The 21912-nt window shown below is 46.7% G+C and overlaps 10 non-coding genes and 2 pseudogenes across 10 annotated transcripts; 6 read left to right on the top strand and 6 right to left on the bottom strand.

Moving 5' to 3' along the window:
* Positions 1–1418: 1418 nt before the first annotated feature.
* Positions 1419–1489, bottom strand: trnag-gcc. The gene has a single exon. It is a non-coding gene; the product is annotated as a tRNA-Gly (tRNA).
* A 459-nt stretch (positions 1490–1948) lies between these two features.
* LOC117562609 lies at positions 1949–2065 on the top strand. The gene has a single exon (XR_004571591.1). It is a non-coding gene; the product is annotated as a U5 spliceosomal RNA (small nuclear RNA).
* A 148-nt stretch (positions 2066–2213) lies between these two features.
* On the top strand, positions 2214–2404 carry LOC117562599. Its single transcript, XR_004571581.1, has one exon. It is a non-coding gene; the product is annotated as a U2 spliceosomal RNA (small nuclear RNA).
* Positions 2405–2723: 319 nt separating this feature from the next.
* On the bottom strand, positions 2724–2882 carry LOC117562584. Its single transcript, XR_004571569.1, has one exon. It is a non-coding gene; the product is annotated as a U1 spliceosomal RNA (small nuclear RNA).
* Positions 2883–9702: 6820 nt separating this feature from the next.
* On the bottom strand, positions 9703–9773 carry trnag-gcc. Its single transcript has one exon. It is a non-coding gene; the product is annotated as a tRNA-Gly (tRNA).
* A 459-nt stretch (positions 9774–10232) lies between these two features.
* LOC117562608 lies at positions 10233–10349 on the top strand. The gene has a single exon (XR_004571590.1). It is a non-coding gene; the product is annotated as a U5 spliceosomal RNA (small nuclear RNA).
* Positions 10350–10497: 148 nt separating this feature from the next.
* Positions 10498–10688, top strand: LOC117562592. Its single transcript, XR_004571575.1, has one exon. It is a non-coding gene; the product is annotated as a U2 spliceosomal RNA (small nuclear RNA).
* Positions 10689–11006: 318 nt separating this feature from the next.
* LOC117562585 lies at positions 11007–11144 on the bottom strand (annotated as a pseudogene).
* Positions 11145–17827: 6683 nt separating this feature from the next.
* On the bottom strand, positions 17828–17898 carry trnag-gcc. Its single transcript has one exon. It is a non-coding gene; the product is annotated as a tRNA-Gly (tRNA).
* A 459-nt stretch (positions 17899–18357) lies between these two features.
* Positions 18358–18474, top strand: LOC117562607. Its single transcript, XR_004571589.1, has one exon. It is a non-coding gene; the product is annotated as a U5 spliceosomal RNA (small nuclear RNA).
* Positions 18475–18622: 148 nt separating this feature from the next.
* LOC117562595 lies at positions 18623–18813 on the top strand. Its single transcript, XR_004571578.1, has one exon. It is a non-coding gene; the product is annotated as a U2 spliceosomal RNA (small nuclear RNA).
* Positions 18814–19132: 319 nt separating this feature from the next.
* On the bottom strand, positions 19133–19308 carry LOC117562582 (annotated as a pseudogene).
* Between the last annotated feature and the right edge of the window lie 2604 nt (positions 19309–21912).

The following is a 21912-nucleotide window of genomic DNA, read 5'->3' as shown; positions in this document are numbered from 1 at the left end:
AATGTCCATGATATTGACAAACATATTTATATACAGAATGATGATTATTTTACCCTCAGACACATGCATAGAGCACCCCCAAGTGTTGGTTTACAGTTGGTCAAATTTGTCCTGCCGGTGGCAGGGACTTTGCATTGGAAGTTGACATCACATTTCCATTGTGCGGACATGTGTACATTTGAAGGACAAGTCCCATGTTAACTCTGTCCATAAGGCAGACCTTTTCCTTACATGAGCAAACAGGCTATGTCAGACTTCCATGAAATGCACCTCTCTGTGGCGGCTCACAGAGCCCCAAATGACGGACTAAGCAGCTACAGGTTCGCTCCCTCACATGAGCAAACAGGCTATTTTACACTACCAGGAGACAGAGCGCGAAAACCACCTCTCTGTGGCCGCTCCAAGACCCCCAAATCACGGACTAAGCAGCTCCAGCATCTCTACCTGACATGAGCAAACAGGCTATTTCACACTACCAGGAGACACAGCGCGAAAACCACCTCTCTGTGGCCCTACACAGAGCCCCAAACGACGGACTAATCAGCTCCAGCATCTCTCCCTGACATGCACACTTCCATAACCTCGCGCACCTTGGGTCCCCGGGCCCCCGGACTTAAGCACTCCCCCACGGACTAAACCCAGATGATCACACCCTCAAGAACCTCGTGCCCCTGGTCATCTTAAAGGGGGGTGGATTTTGCGGTGCTTTACCGTCCGCCCATCGGCATCCATATTCGGCCTTATTCACAGCACCACCCACCCTCCTGTGGAGGATGTTCTCATGGCCCTGGTAATCTTAAAGGTGGTGGATTTTGTGGTGCTTTACTGTCCGCACACCGGCATCCATATTCATCCTTATTCACAGCACCACCCACCCTCCTGTGGAGGATGTTCTCATGCTCCTGGTAACCCTTTAAATAGTCTGATACTACCACTGCACTTTACAAGCCAGAAATAATGTTTGAATTGTCGGGAAAAGAGTTTTTAAACATCTGGAAGAGATTATTAGCCTGTCATTTTGCAAGATATCATTTAACATTTAAGCTCTCTTGGAGAAGGACATAATATGTCCATTTCCAGGAGAGCTTCAATGCTAAATCATATCTTGCAAAATGACAGGCTAAAAGCCAGGAATAAGTGTTTCAAAGGCGGGGAAAAGTTGTTTAAAATAGTCTGATACCTCCTTTTTCAACAGATATGCTATATGCTCTAAGTCATTTAAGAAGGGATACAGTCCACCGGTCATCCCTTACAGTGATTTGATGTCGAGCATCTCACCGAGTTCTCAAATCAATGGGAGTCGGCACGGAGAACATCCCTCTTTACTTGTACACTCCAAAGACCTGTGTGTTTGCTGTAGCAGAGTCCAAGTGGTGTAGGCATTATACTTTATTTTCAGACAACAAAGAACTGTCTATTGCATTGGCCGGGATTCGGACCCGGGTCTCCCACGTGGCAGGTGAGAATTCTACCACTGAACCACCAATGCTGAATTATAAAGCCAAACCACCATACGGCAGTTGAGGCGAAAAGTTCAGCCAACAAAGACTGTTTTTCAAGCAACCACGCCTCTATATTTCATAATAAGATCTATATCCGTAAAGACATTCTAGTGTTCCTCCCTTAAATGGATTTGATGTTTAGCATCAAACTAGTGTTTTCTAATGCCGCGGAGTCAGCACGTATAACATGCCACACAACTCAAGCGTATTACTAAAGAGATAGGTTCCAATCGGGGGCACAAAGTGCAGCACAAAGTGCAGCACAGCAGCGGGGGTCTTTTTTGGACTCAATGCCAAAGAAGCCACAGGTGAGAGCCACGAACCATGCTAGCGCAGCTGGGGGAAAGGGTGTGGCCTGGGATGTGGAAGTGCCAAGTGAGGGTCACCGCGAGGGCTTGGACTGGGACAACTATGGTGGTGTCTGTTCTCGAGGACAGCCTCCACAATTACTCTGGTTTCTCTTCAAAGCGTATAAGTCTTTCGCCTTTTACTAAAGACTTCCGTGGAGAGGAACACCTACGAGTTCAACCTATTTTTGGTAGGCTTGGCCATTTGGCTGAGCATTCTGAGTTTGAGAAAGACAAGAGCAGTCATTAGCACCTGGGCGATCCAAGCTACCCAGCGCCTCGGTTACGCCAGGTCAAAAGAGCCGCACCAAGACCTGCGGCGACTGCGCAACGAGTCCGTCTCCCGCAGCAAACGTTAAGGGTCATCGCTTCTCGGCCTTTTGGCTAAGATCAAGTGTAGTATCTGTTCTTATCAGTTTAATATCTGATACGTCCCCTGTACGGGGACTATATATTAAATGGATTTTTAGCACTGGGAGCTGAAAGAGGGGCTTGCCCCGTTCACTCCACGCATCGACCCGGTATTGCAGCGCCTCCGGGAACGGTGCACCCATCTCCTGCCTTGTGGAAAAACAAACAAAGACGCATCTCGAAACCAAAACAGATGGATTCAATTGAGGGCAGAAACTGCAGCACATCAGCAGCGGATCTTTTTTGGACTCAATGCCAAAGGTGACAAATTGAACTTGCCTTGGCTCTGGAGCGTGGCACGCAGCGTGAGGCTCACTGCAAGGGACAGAGATATTTCGAGCCCAAAGGAAGGACACGCGCTGGGGAGGACATTGGCACCAGAAAGTCTTTCCTGGAGCAAAGAAGCCGCCACACATGCAAGCTGTAGCCAGGTTGTCTTTGACCTTTTCTTCAACACTATAATCAGGGGAGAGCGCGAACGCAGTCCCCCACTACCACAAATTATGCAGTCGAGATTCCCACATTTGGGGAATTCGCAGCGGTCAGCATAGCCGGGGTGCAATGGCCGAGCCTCGCCCTGGGTGAACCAATTTTTTTCAATTTTTAGACGCTTTATTGTTTTAAGGCACATAAATTACAAAGATAAACTTGCATGTACATATTTTCTGTTTTAAAAAAAACAACACAATTATAATCCTATTACTTCAAAAATACATTTTTCTTTTTCCAACAACAATTCATTTGAAAATTCATCAAAAATGTTTAGTCTTTTTCAACAACAGTACAGTTAAAGTGCCTCAATATCTTTAGATATTTTTTTATATTTAATCTTTTTTTTTTTTTTTCTTTTTTCCCCAACAACAATTCATTTAAAGTGCATCAAATCTTCAGTTTTCCCAACAACTAAACATTTAAAGTGCATCCATCAGTTCTTTTGTTAAAAATATGGCATCAATTTTCCAGATGATTTTAATTTCGGCCTCCTTACACTTCACTCTGTCCCTGAGAATGTAGTCATGGACCATTGTGAGGCCAACCTTTACCACTGACTGTGTGGACATCTGGCATTTCTTAAAGGCGGTTAAGTTCCTACACCTCCAAATTCCTTCTTTCAAGCAATTAATTACAGCCCACCACCGTTGATGTCTTTCAGGATCCTTGGGTTCTAAATCACCATAAAGTACATCTTGCTCATTGGGTCCCCTATAAAGAGCAGTTAACCATGGCCTTAGTGTCCCCCACACCCTTTTCGCACATGAACAATACCAAAAAAGATGAGCCACATTTTCCTCGGAGCTACAACTTAAAATGGGGCATTTTGCACTCTTTGAGCATCTTCTCCTGTACAGGAACGCTTTTGTTGGGAGACAACTATGTGCTGTTTTCCATGCCAAATCCTTATGGGCGTTAAAGAGGAATGGTGAGTTTACATTTTTCCATATTTGCAGGCATTTCTGTTCTGGTAATATCCCTATTGGTGTTAGGCTTGAGGTCAGAGGTGAGAGGCTTTTTTCAACACAACTTCTGTTCACCACGCCTACAGATGATTTGTCTAAGGCGGCTCTCTTAAAGAGGGTCACAGCTCTGCCATACAATGGTGGCCTAGTCTCTGCATGGGGGATGTTCAGAGGGGCTCTTTTGCCTGTACCAGAAATAAACTTCCGGCCCACCCACAGTTTTGCAAAGTGTGTCCAGAGGCTATTGTTCTTTTCAGATAACACAGCATTTAGAATTGGTGTTAAAAATAGGGCTTCCAGTTTGACCCCCCCAACATCTACACAGAGAATTCTACCATCTGATATGCGTTGTACCCTCTGAATGTCAAAATGATTCCCTTTAAATAAGATTGCAACCCCAGAAGACCGGTTTTTGTTATCGCCCGACCACACTGATTGTCCATGGCTCCATCTGTCTTCAAACATCTTGTAATTGTCCCTATAATTTATATTACCTTCCTGGAGTAGGCAGATGTCATGATTTTCTGAATGTAGAAACGTGAAGGCTGATTGACATTTTACAGGATCATTTAGGCCTCTTGTGTTGAGAGATGCAATGGAAATGGGGGGCATACGGAGCAAATGGGAGAAAGCAGGGCGGCATGGTTTTCAAAGTGTCACCATTGGGGCGTTTTCTTTGATCTCTTTTTCTTGGATTTTATAGCCCTTTCCTTATCCAGATAGATATTTTTTATGGATGTAGCCGAAGGGGCGGCAACTACATCCTCGGGCTCAAGTAAGGGATTTGAGGTTGGGGAGGGAGAGTCCCCGTAGGGGGGGGAGGGTTCATCTGACTGTGGTGACTCCTGCGGGCGTTTCTGTGATGTTGAATCCCTTGCTTCTTTTGTCTGGTTGATGGCAATAGGTAGGACCAAAGGGACACTTGCCTGTGCTTTATCAGGGGGGTCCTCCCTGAGTACTTCCTCCCCCTGGGGTTGAGGAGTGGTGAGGTTTGTCATTATGGAATCTAGTGTATTCTCGGCATCTTGAAGGGTCCCTGGGTTCCTCCCGTTTCTGGTACCTGGGTCGTGGTTGGGCAGTGGATCTGCCTTCTGGACTGTAGCGTGGACCATAGGGAGGGGGATGTAGGTCGTGCCTATGATGTCTTCCACTGTGTTATCGCTCCAGTCGATGATCGATTCACCTCCTATTGTCTCCTCTTGGTCTTGAATGGGCTCTTGTATTGGCTGCTGAGAGACATTGTTTGATGGTTCTTGGTTGGTGTCTGAGCGGGAAGTCTGACTGAGTTCTAGTTCCTCATTTGCGTGTTCCTCCTCTCTGGCTTCAGGGGTTTCAAAAAGTGAAAGTTTCACCCGGTTGGAGTAAGCATGCGGGCAGTCTTTGAAGCGATGGTTTTCGGAGGAGCAGAGGTTGCACTTGACAGGGGTTGGGCAATTTGCTGATGAGTGGTCTGTTGCTTTGCAGATCCTGCAGATATTCCGGCTACAGTCTGCTGCAAGGTGGTCTAGACTGCCACACTTCCTGCATTCTTTTGGCTGCCCATAGTAGAAGACAGAACCCCTGAAGGCTCCCAACTGTATGGTGTTGGGAATGTGTCTCAGCACCCCATCCTGTCGTTGGAGACGGACCTGGAAACGTCTAGACCCGGTTTTTATTCCATCAATGTCCATCACCTCTATTGCATTTTGTACTTCACCGTATCTTGTCATCCAAGTCCAGACATCCTGGTTCCTGACTTTTTCTGAAAATATCATCACATAAACAGTTTTCAGGTCCCTTTCGGCAAGTGGTGTCATGCTGATCTTATCAAAGCCTGATCCTGACGTTTTCTTCTTTTCAAATCTTTCCAGGCAGTTTTGGAAGTGTTGGCTGGTTGTGAAGATGACCTCAAATATCTTTTTCCCAGGGTACGCAAAGATGTATTCCAGATGGTTTGATGAAATATCAAGCTCTTTCTGCAGGATGTGTCGGCTGAACTGCAAGCGGTCCATCTGTAGATCTTCCAGAAGGTCAAAACGAACAGCGTTCCGGCGATTGGTCTGGTTTGAAGCCATGGTGAACCCACTGGTCTTGGGTTACCACAGATACTTTATTGCGCCCCTTACACCGCACGACAGCAACAAAGCCAAAGGAGACCCACCACCTTGGTGATCATGGTATCTCCCCTGCCAGGTAAGTATGAGTTGGACGGGTCAGAGGCAGGGCAGTCTTGCAACGACAAAGGACACGGCGTGGCGGTTCCTGCCTCTGAGCCGGCCAAAGCAGCCCATCAACCACATTTAACCCTTAAAGACAGATAAGGCTTGAAATAGACATAGGTTCCAATCGGGGCCACAAACTGCAGCACAGCAGCAGGGGTCTTTTTTGGACTCAATGCCTATCGTCACCCAATAGCTTTACTCTCTAATTGTGTACAGATACCAAACAACAGTGAAGCTACTGTATGTTGCATTTGCGGAGAATGGGAACCAAGTTTTCCTCTTGGCTTACAAATATTCTACCACTCATCTGTCCACATTCACAAGACATCGTAACTACCACTACGCTGGCGAGGTCAACAGCACGGTCAACAAGGTGGGTTTTTCAACAGATATGCTATATGCTCTAAGTCATTTCTTACAACCCGGCTCGTGGGCTGTAACATAAAGCAGGGAGGCGAGACAGGGAGCAGGGAGGCGAGACGAGAGATAAGAATAATATAGTTTATTGTTACAACACAACAAACTAAATAGACAGCAGCATCAGGTCCCCGAAACTGGCGCAGAGAAAGTGCCCAGAGGAGTGAGAGAGACGTATCCGGCTGGGCTCCTCCTATAACCTTTTCCCCAGGTGTAGCTCATCAGGCAGGTCTCATCCCCGACAGGTGCGGCTCATCACCACCGGAACCTGTGAACACCCACAAAGCACACACAAATAGACGGCACCCCACGTAGTGTGGAGGGGTCGTCACACTCCCCCCATAAGAAAGGAGTTCTCCTAAGAACACCGTTAACCATCTAAATAGCTAGGAGCTCTTCTCCGATATTTTTCCGTGGACAGAAGACCGCTCTGGTCGGTCCCTTGACCCAGCACCTGGAAGAACCCGGAATGTCCTTCCATAAACCGCAAACTCCCTTGGCAAAAACCCTGACCCTATTTAGAGAGAATGGACGTCCATTCTCGGGAGACGTCTGACAGTGGTGCGGTTACCCAAAGTGACAGACCTAATTTTACCTCTATTAAGAGGCAATGGACTTCCACTCTCGGGAGAGCCCCAAACGACGGACTGTAAGCAGGGTCCCACACTCAAAGGCACGCAGAGATCCAGGGGGATGCACATGGCTTTCTTACCCAGGAATGAGTGTGTGAAAGCTGGGTAAAAGTTATGTGAATACAGGGGCGGAGAGAGCAGCAGCAGCAGGCTGTGACCCAGACAGCTCCTTCCAGCACCTCGCTCTCTCCCACCCAGAGGACAGGCTGCTGCTTACAGAGTCACTGGTCCCACACTCACAGGCAGAGATCCAGGGTGATGTACATGGGTCAGAAAAAGTCTAAGTTAGCTTTTGGAAGAACCATATAAAAGGGTGAAAATGGATAAAAATGTACCCCAAAATAGTGTCTCTTAAGGCGGATACAGTCCCCTGACAACTCCCGTTACATTCCTCCAGAGTCAGAAAAAGTCTAAGTTAGCTTTTGGAAGAACCATATAAAAGGGTGAAAATGGATAAAAATGTACCCCAAAATAGTGTCTCTTAAGGCGGATATAGTCCCCTGACAACTCCCGTTACATTCCTCCAGAGTCAGAAAAAGTCTAAGTTAACTTTTGGAAGAACCATATAAAAGGGTGAAAATGGATAAAAATGTACCCCAAAATAGTGTCTCTTAAGGCGGATACAGTCCCCTGACAACTCCCGTTACATTCCTCCAGAGTCAGACAAAGTATAAGTTAGCTTTTGGAAGAACCATATAAAAGGGTGAAAATTGATAAAAATGTACCCCAAAATAGTGTCTCTTAAGGCGGATATAGTCCCCTGACAACTCCCGTTTCATTCCTCCAGAGTCAGAAAAAGTCTAAGTTAACTTTTGGAAGAACCATATAAAAGGGTGAAAATGGATAAAAATGTACCCCAAAATAGTGTCTCTTAAGGCGGATACAGTCCCCTGACAACTCCCGTTACATTCCTCCAGAGTCAGACAAAGTATAAGTTAGCTTTTGGAAGAACCATATAAAAGGGTGAAAATTGATAAAAATGTACCCCAAAATAGTGTCTCTTAAGGCGGATATAGTCCCCTGACAACTCCCGTTTCATTCCTCCAGAGTCAGAAAAAGTCTAAGTTAACTTTTGGAAGAACCAGAAAAATGGGGTGAAAATGGATAAATTGTACCCCAAAATAGTGTCTCTTAAGGCGGGTAAAAATGATGTGAATATGGGGTGACGTATATGGACACTTGAGCACCAGCAAGACCCCCACCTCCATAACCTTGTGCACCAGGCGAACCTGTGTACCCACATTTAAGCACTCCCCCACGGACTAAACCGAGAGGGAACACCGGTCAGAAGTTCGTGCCCCTGGTAACACTGAATAACAAAAAAATATGGGGGCATGCCATTAAAACTGCTATGCATTGAGGATTTTAGTCCGAGATGAGTGCTTATCTGCGGGTATCTTGTGTCAGCTTCGTGGACCCCAATTTAAAAGGAAATGTCCATGATATTGACAAACATATTTATATACAGAATGATGATTATTTTACCCTCAGACACATGCATAGAGCACCCCCAAGTGTTGCTTTACAGTTGGTCAAATGTGTCCTGCCGGTGGCAGGGACTTTGCATTGGAAGTTGACATCACATTTCCATTGTGCGGACATGTGTACATTTGAAGGACAAGTCCCATGTTAACTCTGTCCATAAGGCAGACCTTTTCCTTACACGAGCAAACAGGCTATGTCAGACTTCCATGAAATGCACCTCTCTGTGGCGGCTCACAGAGCCCCAAATGACGGACTAAGCAGCTCCAGGTTCGCTCCCTCACATGAGCAAACAGGCTATTTTACACTACCAGGAGACAGAGCGCGAAAACCACCTCTCTGTGGCCACTCCAAGACCCCCAAATCACGGACTAAGCAGCTCCAGCATCTCTACCTGACATGAGCAAACAGGCTATTTCACACTACCAGGAGACACAGCGCGAAAACCACCTCTCTGTGGCCCTACACAGAGCCCCAAACGACGGACTAATCAGCTCCAGCATCTCTCCCTGACATGCACACTTCCAGAACCTCGCGCACCTTGGGTCCCCGGGCCCCCGGACTTAAGCACTCCCCCACGGACTAAACCCAGATGATCACACCCTCAAGAACCTCGTGCCCCTGGTAATCTTAAAGGGGGGTGGATTTTGCGGTGCTTTACCGTCCGCCCATCGGCATCCATATTCGGCCTTATTCACAGCACCACCCACCCTCCTGTGGAGGATGTTCTCATGCTCCTGGTAACCCTTTAAATAGTCTGATACTACCACTGCACGTTACAAGCCAGAAATAATGTTTAAATTGTCGGGAAAAGAGTTTTTAAACATCTGGAAGAGATTATTAGCCTGTCATTTTGCAAGATATCATTTAACATTGAAGCTCTCTTGGAGAAGGACATAATATGTCCATTTCCAGGAGAGCTTCAATGTTAAATCATATCTTGCAAAATGACAGGCTAAAAGCCAGGAATAAGTGTTTCAAAGGCGGGGAAAAGTTGTTTAAAATAGTCTGATACCTCCTTTTTCAACAGATATGCTATATGCTCTAAGTCATTTAAGAAGGGATACAGTCCACCGGTCATCCCTTACAGTGATTTGATGTCGAGCATCTCACCGAGTTCTCAAATCAATGGGAGTCGGCACGGAGAACATCCCTCTTTACTTGTACACTCCAAAGACCTGTGTGTTTGCTGTAGCAGAGTCCAAGTGGTGTAGGCATTATACTTTATTTTCAGACAACAAAGAACTGTCTATTGCATTGGCCGGGAATCGGACCCGGGTCTCCCACGTGGCAGGTGAGAATTCTACCACTGAACCACCAATGCTGAATTATAAAGCCAAACCACCATACGGCAGTTGAGGCGAAAAGTTCAGCCAACAAAGACTGTTTTTCAAGCAACCACGCCTCTATATTTCATTATAAGATCTATATCCGTAAAGACATTCTAGTGTTCCTCCCTTAAATGGATTTGATGTTTAGGGTCAAACTAGTGTTTTCTAATGCCGCGGAGTCAGCACGTATAACATGCCACACAACTCAAGCGTATTACTAAAGAGATAGGTTCCAATCGGGGGCACAAAGTGCAGCACAAAGTGCAGCACAGCAGCAGGGGTCTTTTTTGGACTCAATGCCAAAGAAGCCACAGGTGAGAGCCACGAACCATGCTCGCGCAGCTGGGGGAAAGGGTGTGGCCTGGGATGTGGAAGTGCCAAGTGAGGGTCACCGCGAGGGCTTGGACTGGGACAACTATGGTGGTGTCTGTTCTCGAGGACAGCCTCCACAATTACTCTGGTTTCTCTTCAAAGCGTATAAGTCTTTCGCCTTTTACTAAAGACTTCCGTGGAGAGGAACACCTACGAGTTCAACCTATTTTTGGTAGGCTTGGCCATTTGGCTGAGCATTCTGAGTTTGTGAAAGACAAGAGCAGTCATTAGCACCTGGGCCATCCGAGCTACCCAGCGCCTCGGTTACGCCAGGTCAAAAGAGCCGCACCAAGACCTGCGGCGACTGCGCAACGAGTCCGTCTCCCGCAGCAAGCGTTAAGGGTCATCGCTTCTCGGCCTTTTGGCTAAGATCAAGTGTAGTATCTGTTCTTATCAGTTTAATATCTGATACGTCCCCTATACGGGGACTATATATTAAATGGATTTTTAGCACTGGGAGCTGAAAGAGGGGCTTGCCCCGTTCACTCCACGCATCGACCCGGTATTGCAGCGCCTCCGGGAACGGTGCACCCATCTCCTGCCTTGTGGAAAAACAAACAAAGACGCATCTCGAAACCAAAACGGATGGTTTCAATTGAGGGCAGAAACTGCAGCACATCAGCAGCGGATCTTTTTTGGACTCAATGCCAAAGGTGACAAATTGAACTTGCCTTGGCTCTGGAGCGTGGCACGCAGCGTGAGGCTCACTGCAAGGGACAGAGATATTTCGAGCCCAAAGGAAGGACACGCTCTGGGGAGGACATTGGCACCAGAAAGTCTTTCTGGAGCAAAGAAGCCGCCACACATGCAAGCCGTAGCCAGGTTGTCTTTGACCTTTTCTTCAACACTATAATCAGGGGAGAGCGCGAACGCAGTCCCCCACTATCACAAATTATGCAGTCGAGATTCCCACATTTGGGGAATTCGCAGCGGTCAGCATAGCCGGGGTGCAATGGCCGAGCCTCGCCCTGGGTGAACCAATTTTCAATTTTCAATTTTTAGACGCTTTATTGTTTTAAGGCACATAAATTACAAAGATAAACTTGCATGTACATATTTTCTGTTTTAAAAAAAACAACACAATTATAATCCTATTACTTCAAAAATACATTTTTCTTTTTCCAACAACAATTCATTTGAAAATTCATCAAAAATGTTTAGTCTTTTTCAACAACAGTACAGTTAAAGTGCCTCAATATCTTTAGATATTTTTTTATATTTAATCTTTTTTTTTTTTTTTTCTTTTTTCCCCAACAACAATTCATTTAAAGTGCATCAAATCTTCAGTTTTCCCAACAACTAAACATTTAAAGTGCATCCATCAGTTCTTTTGTTAAAAATATGGCATCAATTTTCCAGATGATTTTAATTTCGGCCTCCTTACACTTCACTCTGTCCCTGAGAATGTAGTCATGGACCATTGTGAGGCCAACCTTTACCACTGACTGTGTGGACATCTGGCATTTCTTAAAGGCGGTTAAGTTCCTACACCTCCAAATTCCTTCTTTCAAGCAATTAATTACAGCCCACCACCGTTGATGTCTTTCAGGATCCTTGGGTTCTAAATCACCATAAAGTACATCTTGCTCATTGGGTCCCCTATAAAGAGCAGTTAACCATGGCCTTAGTGTCCCCCACACCCTTTTCGCACATGAACAATACCAAAAAAGATGAGCCACATTTTCCTCGGAGCTACAACTTAAAATGGGGCATTTTGCACTCTTTGAGCATCTTCTCCTGTACAGGAACGCTTTTGTTGGGAGACAACTATGTGCTGTTTTCCATGCCAAATCCTTATGGGCGTTAAAGAGGAATGGTGAGTTTACATTTTTCCATATTTGCAGGCATTTCTGTTCTGGTAATATCCCTATTGGTGTTAGGCTTGAGGTCAGAGGTGAGAGGCTTTTTTCAACACAACTTCTGTTCACCACGCCTACAGATGATTTGTCTAAGGCGGCTCTCTTAAAGAGGGTCACAGCTCTGCCATACAATGGTGGCCTAGTCTCTGCATGGGGGATGTTCAGAGGGGCTCTTTTGCCTGTACCAGAAATAAACTTCCGGCCCACCCACAGTTTTGCAAAGTGTGTCCAGAGGCTATTGTTCTTTTCAGATAACACAGCATTTAGAATTGGTGTTAAAAATAGGGCTTCCAGTTTGACCCCCCCAACATCTACACAGATAATTCTACCATCTGATATGCGTTGTACCCTCTGAATGTCAAAATGATTCCCTTTAAATAAGATTGCAACCCCAGAAGACCGGTTTTTGTTATCGCCCGACCACACTGATTGTCCATGGCTCCATCTGTCTTCAAACATCTTGTAATTGTCCCTATAATTTATATTACCTTCCTGGAGTAGGCAGATGTCATGATTTTCTGAATGTAGAAACGTGAAGGCTGATTGACATTTTACAGGATCATTTAGGCCTCTTGTGTTGAGAGATGCAATGGAAATGGGGGGCATACGGAGCAAATGGGAGAAAGCAGGGCGGCATGGTTTTCAAAGTGTCACCATTGGGGCGTTTTCTTTGATCTCTTTTTCTTGGATTTTATAGCCCTTTCCTTATCCAGATAGATATTTTTTATGGATGTAGCCGAAGGGGCGGCAACTACATCCTCGGGCTCAAGTAAGGGATTTGAGGTTGGGGAGGGAGAGTCCCCGTAGGGGGGGGAGGGTTCATCTGACTGTGGTGACTCCTGCGGGCGTTTCTGTGATGTTGAATCCCTTGCTTCTTTTGTCTGGTTGATGGCAATAGGTAGGACCAAAGGGACACTTGCCTGTGCTTTATCAGGGGGGTCCTCCCTGAGTACTTCCTCCCCCTGGGGTTGAGGAGTGGTGAGGTTTGTCATTATGGAATCTAGTGTATTCTCGGCATCTTGAAGGGTCCCTGGGTTCCTCCCGTTTCTGGTACCTGGGTCGTGGTTGGGCAGTGGATCTGCCTTCTGGACTGTAGCGTGGACCATAGGGAGGGGGATGTAGGTCGTGCCTATGATGTCTTCCACTGTGTTATCGCTCCAGTCGATGATCGATTCACCTCCTATTGTCTCCTCTTGGTCTTGAATGGGCTCTTGTATTGGCTGCTGAGAGACATTGTTTGATGGTTCTTGGTTGGTGTCTGAGCGGGAAGTCTGACTGAGTTCTAGTTCCTCATTTGCGTGTTCCTCCTCTCTGGCTTCAGGGGTTTCAAAAAGTGAAAGTTTCACCCGGTTGGAGTAAGCATGCGGGCAGTCTTTGAAGCGATGGTTTTCGGAGGAGCAGAGGTTGCACTTGACAGGGGTTGGGCAATTTGCTGATGAGTGGTCTGTTGCTTTGCAGATCCTGCAGATATTCCGGCTACAGTCTGCTGCAAGGTGGTCTAGACTGCCACACTTCCTGCATTCTTTTGGCTGCCCATAGTAGAAGACAGAACCCCTGAAGGCTCCCAACTGTATGGTGTTGGGAATGTGTCTCAGCACCCCATCCTGTCGTTGGAGACGGACCTGGAAACGTCTAGACCCGGTTTTTATTCCATCAATGTCCATCACCTCTATTGCATTTTGTACTTCACCGTATCTTGTCATCCAAGTCCAGACATCCTGGTTCCTGACTTTTTCTGAAAATATCATCACATAAACAGTTTTCAGGTCCCTTTCGGCAAGTGGTGTCATGCTGATCTTATCAAAGCCTGATCCTGACGTTTTCTTCTTTTCAAATCTTTCCAGGCAGTTTTGGAAGTGTTGGCTGGTTGTGAAGATGACCTCAAATATCTTTTTCCCAGGGTACGCAAAGATGTATTCCAGATGGTTTGATGAAATATCAAGCTCTTTCTGCAGGATGTGTCGGCTGAACTGCAAGCGGTCCATCTGTAGATCTTCCAGAAGGTCAAAACGAACAGCGTTCCGGCGATTGGTCTGGTTTGAAGCCATGGTGAACCCACTGGTCTTGGGTTACCACAGATACTTTATTGCGCCCCTTACACCGCACGACAGCAACAAAGCCAAAGGAGACCCACCACCTTGGTGATCATGGTATCTCCCCTGCCAGGTAAGTATGAGTTGGACGGGTCAGAGGCAGGGCAGTCTTGCAACGACAAAGGACACGGCGTGGCGGTTCCTGCCTCTGAGCCGGCCAAAGCAGCCCATCAACCACATTTAACCCTTAAAGACAGATAAGGCTTGAAATAGACATAGGTTCCAATCGGGGCCACAAACTGCAGCACAGCAGCAGGGGTCTTTTTTGGACTCAATGCCTATCGTCACCCAATAGCTTTACTCTCTAATTGTGTACAGATACCAAACAACAGTGAAGCTACTGTATGTTGCATTTGCGGAGAATGGGAACCTAGTTTTCCTCTTGGCTTACAAAGATTCTACCACTCATCTGTCCACATTCACAAGACATCGTAACTACCACTACGCTGGCGAGGTCAACAGCACGGTCAACAAGGTGGGTTTTTCAACAGATATGCTATATGCTCTAAGTCATTTGTTACAACCCGGCTCGTGGGCTGTAACATAAAGCAGGGAGGCGAGACAGGGAGCAGGGAGGCGAGACGAGAGATAAGAATAATATAGTTTATTGTTACAACACAACAAACTAAATAGACAGCAGCATCAGGTCCCCGAAACTGGCGCAGAGAAAGTGCCCAGAGGAGTGAGAGAGACGTATCCGGCTGGGCTCCTCCTATAACCTTTTCCCCAGGTGTAGCTCATCAGGCAGGTCTCATCCCCGACAGGTGCGGCTCATCACCACCGGAACCTGTGAACACCCACAAAGCACACACAAATAGACGGCACCCCACGTAGTGTGGAGGGGTCGTCACACTCCCCCCATAAGAAAGGAGTTCTCCTAAGAACACCGTTAACCATCTAAATAGCTAGGAGCTCTTCTCCGATATTTTTCCGTGGACAGAAGACCACTCTGGTCGGTCCCTTGACCCAGCACCTGGAAGAACCCGGAATGTCCTTCCATAAACCGCAAACTCCCTTGGCAAAAACCCTGACCCTATTTAGAGAGAATGGACGTCCATTCTCGGGAGACGTCTGACAGTGGTGCGGTTACCCAAAGTGACAGACCTAATTTTACCTCTATTAAGAGGCAATGGACTTCCACTCTCGGGAGAGCCCCAAACGACGGACTGTAAGCAGGGTCCCACACTCAAAGGCACGCAGAGATCCAGGGGGATGCACATGGCTTTCTTACCCAGGAATGAGTGTGTGAAAGCTGGGTAAAAGTTATGTGAATACAGGGGCGGAGAGAGCAGCAGCAGCAGGCTGTGACCCAGACAGCTCCTTCCAGCACCTCGCTCTCTCCCACCCAGAGGACAGGCTGCTGCTTACAGAGTCACTGGTCCCACACTCACAGGCAGAGATCCAGGGTGATGTACATGGGTCAGAAAAAGTCTAAGTTAGCTTTTGGAAGAACCATATAAAAGGGTGAAAATGGATAAAAATGTACCCCAAAATAGTGTCTCTTAAAGCGGATACAGTCCCCTGACAACTCCCGTTACATTCCTCCAGAGTCAGAAAAAGTCTAAGTTAGCTTTTGGAAGAACCATATAAAAGGGTGAAAATGGATAAAAATGTACCCCAAAATAGTGTCTCTTAAGGCGGATACAGTCCCCTGACAACTCCCGTTACATTCCTCCAGAGTCAGAAAAAGTCTAAGTTAACTTTTGGAAGAACCATATAAAAGGGTGAAAATGGATAAAAATGTACCCCAAAATAGTGTCTCTTAAGGCGGATACAGTCCCCTGACAACTCCCGTTACATTCCTCCAGAGTCAGAAAAAGTCTAAGTTAGCTTTTGGAAGAACCATATAAAAGGGTGAAAATTGATAAAAATGTACCCCAAAATAGTGTCTCTTAAGGCGGATATAGTCCCCTGACAACTCCCGTTACTTTGGAAGAACCATATAAAAGGGTGAAAATTGATAAAAATGTACCCCAAAATAGTGTCTCTTAAGGCGGATATAGTCCCCTGACAACTCCCGTTTCATTCCTCCAGAGTCAGAAAAAGTCTAAGTTAACTTTTGGAAGAACCAGAAAAATGGGGTGAAAATGGATAAATTGTACCCCAAAATAGTGTCTCTTAAGGCGGGTAAAAATGATGTGAATATGGGGTGACGTATATGGACACTTGAGCACCAGCAAGACCCCCACCTCCATAACCTTGTGCACCAGGCGAACCTGTGTACCCACATTTAAGCACTCCCCCACGGACTAAACCGAGAGGGAACACCGGTCAGAAGTTCGTGCCCCTGGTAACACTGAATAACAAAAAAATATGGGGGCATGCCATTAAAACTGCTATGCATTGAGGATTTTAGTCCGAGATGAGTGCTTATCTGCGGGTATCTTGTGTCAGCTTCGTGGACCCCAATTTAAAAGGAAATGTCCATGATATTGACAAACATATTTATATACAGAATGATGATTATTTTACCCTCAGACACATGCATAGAGCACCCCCAAGTGTTGGCTTTACAGTTGGTCAAATGTGTCCTGCCGGTGGCAGGGACTTTGCATTGGAAGTTGACATCACATTTCCATTGTGCGGACATGTGTACATTTGAAGGACAAGTCCCATGTTAACTCTGTCCATAAGGCAGACCTTTTCCTTACACGAGCAAACAGGCTATGTCAGACTTCCATGAAATGCACCTCTCTGTGGCGGCTCACAGAGCCCCAAATGACGGACTAAGCAGCTCCAGGTTCGCTCCCTCACATGAGCAAACAGGCTATTTTACACTACCAGGAGACAGAGCGTGAAAACCACCTCTCTGTGGCCACTCCAAGACCCCCAAATCACGGACTAAGCAGCTCCAGCATCTCTACCTGACATGAGCAAACAGGCTATTTCACACTACCAGGAGACACAGCGCGCAAACCACCTCTCTGTGGCCCTACACAGAGCCCCAAACGACGGACTAATCAGCTCCAGCATCTCTCCCTGACATGCACACTTCCAGAACCTCGCGCACCTTGGGTCCCCGGGCCCCCGGACTTAAGCACTCCCCCACGGACTAAACCCAGATGATCACACCCTCAAGAACCTCGTGCCCCTGGTAATCTTAAAGGGGGGTGGATTTTGCGGTGCTTTACCGTCCGCCCATCTGCATCCGTATTCGGCCTTATTCACAGCACCACCCACCCTCCTGTGGAGGATGTTCTCATGCTCCTGGTAACCCTTTAAATAGTCTGATACTACCACTGCACGTTACAAGCCAGAAATAATGTTTAAATTGTCGGGAAAAGAGTTTTTAAACATCTGGAAGAGATTATTAGCCTGTCATTTTGCAAGATATCATTTAACATTTAAGCTCTCTTGGAGAAGGACATAATATGTCCATTTCCAGGAGAGCTTCAATGTTAAATCATATCTTGCAAAATGACAGGCTAAAAGCCAGGAATAAGTGTTTCAAAGGCGGGGAAAAGTTGTTTAAAATAGTCTGATACCTCCTTTTTCAACAGATATGCTATATGCTCTAAGTCATTTAAGAAGGGATACAGTCCACCGGTCATCCCTTACAGTGATTTGATGTCGAGCATCTCACCGAGTTCTCAAATCAATGGGAGTCGGCACGGAGAACATCCCTCTTTACTTGTACACTCCAAAGACCTGTGTGTTTGCTGTAGCAGAGTCCAAGTGGTGTAGGCATTATACTTTATTTTCAGACAACAAAGAACTGTCTATTGCATTGGCCGGGAATCGGACCCGGGTCTCCCACGTGGCAGGTGAGAATTCTACCACTGAACCACCAATGCTGAATTATAAAGCCAAACCACCATACGGCAGTTGAGGCGAAAAGTTCAGCCAACAAAGACTGTTTTTCAAGCAACCACGCCTCTATATTTCATTATAAGATCTATATCCGTAAAGACATTCTAGTGTTCCTCCCTTAAATGGATTTGATGTTTAGGGTCAAACTAGTGTTTTCTAATGCCGCGGAGTCAGCACGTATAACATGCCACACAACTCAAGCGTATTACTAAAGAGATAGGTTCCAATCGGGGGCACAAAGTGCAGCACAAAGTGCAGCACAGCAGCAGGGGTCTTTTTTGGACTCAATGCCAAAGAAGCCACAGGTGAGAGCCACGAACCATGCTCGCGCAGCTGGGGGAAAGGGTGTGGCCTGGGATGTGGAAGTGCCAAGTGAGGGTCACCGCGAGGGCTTGGACTGGGACAACTATGGTGGTGTCTGTTCTCGAGGACAGCCTCCACAATTACTCTGGTTTCTCTTCAAAGCGTATAAGTCTTTCGCCTTTTACTAAAGACTTCCGTGGAGAGGAACACCTACGAGTTCAACCTATTTTTGGTAGGCTTGGCCATTTGGCTGAGCATTCTGAGTTTGTGAAAGACAAGAGCAGTCATTAGCACCTGGGCCATCCGAGCTACCCAGCGCCTCGGTTACGCCAGGTCAAAAGAGCCGCACCAAGACCTGCGGCGACTGCGCAACGAGTCCGTCTCCCGCAGCAAGCGTTAAGGGTCATCGCTTCTCGGCCTTTTGGCTAAGATCAAGTGTAGTATCTGTTCTTATCAGTTTAATATCTGATACGTCCCCTATACGGGGACTATATATTAAATGGATTTTTAGCACTGGGAGCTGCAAGAGGGGCTTGCCCCGTTCACTCCACGCATCGACCCGGTATTGCAGCGCCTCCGGGAACGGTGCACCCATCTCCTGCCTTGTGGAAAAACAAACAAAGACGCATCTCCAAACCAAAACAGATGGTTTCAATTGAGGGCAGAAACTGCAGCACATCAGCAGCGGATCTTTTTTGGACTCAATGCCAAAGGTGAGAAATTGAACTTGCCTTGGCTCTGGAGCGTGGCACGCAGCGTGAGGCTCACTGCAAGGGACAGAGATATTTCGAGCCCAAAGCAAGGACACGCTCTGGGGAGGACATTGGCACCAGAAAGTCTTTCCTGGAGCAAAGAAGCCGCCACACATGCAAGCCGTAGCCAGGTTGTCTTTGACCTTTTCTTCAACACTATAATCAGGGGAGAGCGCGAACGCAGTCCCCCACTACCACAAATTATGCAGTCGAGATTCCCACATTTGGGGAATTCGCAGCGGTCAGCATAGCCGGGGTGCAATGGCCGAGCCTCGCCCTGGGTGAACAACAATTCATTTAAAGTGCATCAAATCTTCAGTTTTCCCAACAACTAAACATTTAAAGTGCATCCATCAGTTCTTTTGTTAAAAATATGGCATCAATTTTCCAGATGATTTTAATTTCGGCCTCCTTACACTTCACTCTGTCCCTGAGAATGTAGTCATGGACCATTGTGAGGCCAACCTTTACCACTGACTGTGTGGACATCTGGCATTTCTTAAAGGCGGTTAAGTTCCTACACCTCCAAATTCCTTCTTTCAAGCAATTAATTACAGCCCACCACCGTTGATGTCTTTCAGGATCCTTGGGTTCTAAATCACCATAAAGTACATCTTGCTCATTGGGTCCCCTATAAAGAGCAGTTAACCATGGCCTTAGTGTCCCCCACACCCTTTTCGCACATGAACAATACCAAAAAAGATGAGCCACATTTTCCTCGGAGCTACAACTTAAAATGGGGCATTTTGCACTCTTTGAGCATCTTCTCCTGTACAGGAACGCTTTTGTTGGGAGACAACTATGTGCTGTTTTCCATGCCAAATCCTTATGGGCGTTAAAGAGGAATGGTGAGTTTACATTTTTCCATATTTGCAGGCATTTCTGTTCTGGTAATATCCCTATTGGTGTTAGGCTTGAGGTCAGAGGTGAGAGGCTTTTTTCAACACAACTTCTGTTCACCACGCCTACAGATGATTTGTCTAAGGCGGCTCTCTTAAAGAGGGTCACAGCTCTGCCATACAATGGTGGCCTAGTCTCTGCATGGGGGATGTTCAGAGGGGCTCTTTTGCCTGTACCAGAAATAAACTTCCGGCCCACCCACAGTTTTGCAAAGTGTGTCCAGAGGCTATTGTTCTTTTCAGATAACACAGCATTTAGAATTGGTGTTAAAAATAGGGCTTCCAGTTTGACCCCCCCAACATCTACACAGAGAATTCTACCATCTGATATGCGTTGTACCCTCTGAATGTCAAAATGATTCCCTTTAAATAAGATTGCAACCCCAGAAGACCGGTTTTTGTTATCGCCCGACCACACTGATTGTCCATGGCTCCATCTGTCTTCAAACATCTTGTAATTGTCCCTATAATTTATATTACCTTCCTGGAGTAGGCAGATGTCATGATTTTCTGAATGTAGAAACGTGAAGGCTGATTGACATTTTACAGGATCATTTAGGCCTCTTGTGTTGAGAGATGCAATGGAAATGGGGGGCATACGGAGCAAATGGGAGAAAGCAGGGCGGCATGGTTTTCAAAGTGTCACCATTGGGGCGTTTTCTTTGATCTCTTTTTCTTGGATTTTATAGCCCTTTCCTTATCCAGATAGATATTTTTTATGGATGTAGCCGAAGGGGCGGCAACTACATCCTCGGGCTCAAGTAAGGGATTTGAGGTTGGGGAGGGAGAGTCCCCGTAGGGGGGGGAGGGTTCATCTGACTGTGGTGACTCCTGCGGGCGTTTCTGTGATGTTGAATCCCTTGCTTCTTTTGTCTGGTTGATGGCAATAGGTAGGACCAAAGGGACACTTGCCTGTGCTTTATCAGGGGGGTCCTCCCTGAGTACTTCCTCCCCCTGGGGTTGAGGAGTGGTGAGGTTTGTCATTATGGAATCTAGTGTATTCTCGGCATCTTGAAGGGTCCCTGGGTTCCTCCCGTTTCTGGTACCTGGGTCGTGGTTGGGCAGTGGATCTGCCTTCTGGACTGTAGCGTGGACCATAGGGAGGGGGATGTAGGTCGTGCCTATGATGTCTTCCACTGTGTTATCGCTCCAGTCGATGATCGATTCACCTCCTATTGTCTCCTCTTGGTCTTGAATGGGCTCTTGTATTGGCTGCTGAGAGACATTGTTTGATGGTTCTTGGTTGGTGTCTGAGCGGGAAGTCTGACTGAGTTCTAGTTCCTCATTTGCGTGTTCCTCCTCTCTGGCTTCAGGGGTTTCAAAAAGTGAAAGTTTCACCCGGTTGGAGTAAGCATGCGGGCAGTCTTTGAAGCGATGGTTTTCGGAGGAGCAGAGGTTGCACTTGACAGGGGTTGGGCAATTTGCTGATGAGTGGTCTGTTGCTTTGCAGATCCTGCAGAGTATTCCGGCTACAGTCTGCTGCAAGGTGGTCTAGACTGCCACACTTCCTGCATTCTTTTGGCTGCCCATAGTAGAAGACAGACCCCTGACGGCTCCAACTGTATGGTGTGTGGGAATGTGTCTCAGCACCCCCCATCCTGTCGTTGGAGACGGACCTGGAAACGTCTAGACCCGGTTTTTATCATCAATGTCCATCACCTCTATTGCATTTTGTACTTCACGTTATCTTGTCATCCAAGTCCAGACATCCTGGTTCCTGACTTTTTTCTGAAAATATCATCACATAAAACAGTTTTCAGGTCCCTTTCGGCAAGTGGGTCATGCTGGATCTTATCAAGCCTGATCCTGACGTTTCTTCTTTTCAAATCTTTCCAGGCAGTTTTTGGAAGTGTTGGCTGGTTGTGAAGATGACCTCAAATATCTTTTTCCACCTTGGTGATCATGGTATCTCCCCTGCCAGGTAAGTATGAGTTGGACGGGTCAGAGGCAGGGCAGTCTTGCAACGACAAAGGACACGGCGTGGCGGTTCCTGCCTCTGAGCCGGCCAAAGCAGCCCATCAACCACATTTAACCCTTAAAGACA

The sequence above is a fragment of the Gymnodraco acuticeps genome, unplaced genomic scaffold (assembly GCF_902827175.1).
Source record: "Gymnodraco acuticeps unplaced genomic scaffold, fGymAcu1.1, whole genome shotgun sequence".
Lineage (NCBI taxonomy): Eukaryota > Metazoa > Chordata > Actinopteri > Perciformes > Bathydraconidae > Gymnodraco > Gymnodraco acuticeps.
Note: the sequence above shows the minus strand (reverse complement) of the source record. Positions and strands in the feature narration are given on the sequence as shown.